Raw genomic sequence first — 3,549 nt, forward strand, 5'->3', positions numbered from 1 at the left:
TTTCAGTGGGATGTGTCATTGGGAGCATGTTCTTATTATAGTGAGTCTGAGACAGGAGCCACATCCCTGCCCTCCTGAGGTCTAGGTTGTCTCCTTTTACCTTTCTGTTTCCTTCTCTGACCACAGGTCAGCAAGAAGAGAGTTTAAGAAAAGAATATTCCCAACCTCAGTGGTTACACCAGGGGTCAAGAACTCCTGAGCTCCTGATTTGAACATCAACCGAAATGAGAAAAAGGGATTTCCCTAATAGAACAGTTCTCAGTAGAGAAGATGATCACCAATACAACCAAATAAACATTTATTAAATGCCTGCTATTTCATCCTATTGCTGAAACTTTAGCTAGTTAGTGGATTTGAACCTTCTCAGTTAATTGGAGAGAGCAGATCTGGGATGAATTTGAGATATCTATGTGGCAGCCTTATGAAGTTGTCTTCACTTTGTGATAGATGTATAATGGAATTTTTGAATTTTTTTTAATTTCCTGTATTTGTACTGTGATTTCCTTTGCATTATGAAGTTTCGATAGCAGAAGAAACAAATTGCTCTCTTGTATATGATATTCAAATTATATATTGAGTACCTTTTCTGGAAAGAACTTTGCAATTTAATATCTAGGACTTACTCAATATCTAACCTCTGTTTTGGAGGTTTTTCTGAAGTTTCATTCCAGGGTGAATTGAAATCAAGTATTTGATTCCCCTTTCTCTTTAATCAGAATACTCACTTTAATCAGAACACACAGCCCATATAAGCCCAAAGTACATTTCTACAAAATATTTTATATGCATTTTCTTATCTGATGCTCACAAAATTTACTACTCTATAAAGTAATACCAATATGATCATACCCATTTTGTGGATTAGATGATTGAGGATCATAGTAGAAATGACTTTGAATAGCAGGACTAAGACTAGAATCAAAATCTTATGATTCCAAGTCCAATGTGCAATGTTTATTGTACCAGTCTGTCCTCTTTAAATTCATGTGGAAAATGAAAAGTTTAACTCCACCCAAAAACACAATAGCAGTCAGATAACTAAGCTCAATTATTTGTCATGGCAGCATAGAATTTCAGGTTAAAATGAGAAAATAACTGGTTGATTTTTTTAAAAAAATGTTTTTAAAATTCAGCTTGAAACCATTTAATGTCAAACCATGCTATCACTTGTTTTTGACCTGCTCTTTCTCTCCTTTACTTTCATTCTTCGCTTCCCTGAAAAACCAAACATATCAGCTTTACAAAGAGCAATGCCTTCCAAAAGGAAATCATTTCACAGCAAGGGAGCCCTGGAAAGAATTAAAGACTGACCAGCCCTTGTAATGAGATTAAGGAAAAAATGCTTTCCTTCATCAAACTCAGACTTGTCCTCAATAGGTTGGAGGAGCCAAAATAAACACAATCATGGTTTTGGGAAGGAAAAGGTTAACAAGCTAGGAAAACACAATTACAGATATTTTTGAATCATGACCCTCAGAAGAGAGAGTAGATAGAACAACATTTCACCTTCATTTCTTCCTGTAATCTCGGATAGAATCACATCTATGACATTCTGGTCAGATGAAAAGGAAGTTGAACTACATCATTTTGTATTGTACTGTTATTCTCTATGTATCAAGCATAGGAAGAGGTGTGCACAGCCAGGACAAAGAAAACTAGGTCATTGGCCCCATCATAGAAATTAACTGAAACCAAGAATAGGATGGATCACATAGGATTTGAGGTACGTGGTTTTCATCCCTTACCTGGCAGAAACATCAGGCTGGGAATTAGAAAACTAGTGATTCTATTATCTCCCCTTCCTACCATTCTGGGGATCAATCCTTGCTTCAATTTCCTCAGGTGGAGAATGGGAATTCTAATGTTTCCCACATTGACTTTACCACCATCTCACCCAAATTCACATTATCTATACCTTGGGTGAAATGCTTTTCTGTCAGTTTTCAGTGTTTCATTTACTGATGTCATAGCAATAACATATGTCAATGATTAGTCATTCAAAACTGAAAAAGAGCAGTTCTTGATATTCCCAAATTCTATTCCATAATTAAGCTAAATTGTCTATAGTTGCCCTAGACAGCCGAAGATTTCCCCTTTATCTGTGAAAAACCAGCCCTCTTCCAGGGAGAATGGCAGAGGAAATCATGTCTCCAAAGACAACTGTTTGTAAGCAGTATGGAAGTATGGTAAAATGGAAAGTTAATAGTAGAGCATAATGAAGAGAACTGTCTCTAGACTCAGAATACATGAATACAAATCCTGCCTCTGACACTTGTTGCTGAGGTGATTGTAGGCAAGTCACCAAACCTCCTAGACTTCATTTCCCTCATTTGTAAAATGAAAGGTTTGGAATTGGTGTCATATGACTTTTGAGGTACCTTTCAACTCTAGGTTTATGATCTTATGATTCTAGAACTTGTCTCTGTCATTATTTGAATATGGACAGATCATTTTCTCTCTCTCTTGTTCTCTGTTCCTTTATCCATAAATGGAGACTGTTGACTTAGAATCTCTAAGGTTCCTTCCAGTTGGAACATTTTATGGTTCTGTAATGGGAAAGGGATGGAAAGGGCTGGAGTACCTCCTTTTAGTCTTACTTTAGTCTAGTCTCCCACTATCCAGATGGGAAAACAGAGGTTAGACTTGTATTTATTTTACTTGAAGCATATAGAAGAGCAGGCATCTGTTACATGATGATGAAGGGGGTTAATAAATAATCAAGAGGCAGCCAAGAGAAAGAAACAGATGAGATTAAGAGAGGCACTCTGAGTGATATCACATTCTCAAATCCCACCAACAGTACTGAAAAACTTGTCATATAAAAATCTCTCCAACTTGCCAAGAAATGGTGTTCTTGGCACTTGGTCATATGGGCTTTCTGAACTCTGTAACCAAGGAGATAGGCACAGCTCACTCTCCAACTGGGATGACTCCAATCCACGGCTAGTACAACAGCCCTGACTTGATTTTCTAAGACCAAAACTCAGGAGTCCAAAGAACTATAAGACTGCTGTGATTCTAATGAAATCAAAGAAGAAAGACCCTTGAAGGGTGACTTACTAAGGAATAAAGGACTCTAGTTTAGGGACTATCCTCATCACCCTGGTCCCTTTTCCCTTATTTTTATTTCTATGAGTCAATGAATAAATATTTTAAAATACCAGACATTATAATAAGAGCTGGGGATCCAAGGAAAAGAAAATGATAGTCCCTGTTCTCAAGAATTTCAGTCTAATCTGAATCTTTTGATAATGAACCAAGGAATTTAGTGACACATGAAAATCGGTATAGAGATGATATCAGAGACTTATCACAGACATGTTTTTCTAGGTGGCTCAGTAGCTAGAGTGAGGAAATTGGAATAGAAAAGACCTGAGTTTGAATCCTGCCTCTGATGCTTAGTCACTGTGTTAGTGCCCTTACCTCCCTCAGACTTGGTTTCCTCCATTGTAAAATGAGGATAATCCTTGAAGTGCTATTGTAAGGGTCAAATAAAATAATATTTGTAAAGTACTTTGCAAACCATAAAATTCTATTTAATTGTTAGCT

Source organism: Macrotis lagotis, chromosome 2 (assembly GCF_037893015.1).
Source record: "Macrotis lagotis isolate mMagLag1 chromosome 2, bilby.v1.9.chrom.fasta, whole genome shotgun sequence".
In the NCBI taxonomy this organism is placed as follows: Eukaryota; Metazoa; Chordata; class Mammalia; order Peramelemorphia; family Peramelidae; genus Macrotis; species Macrotis lagotis.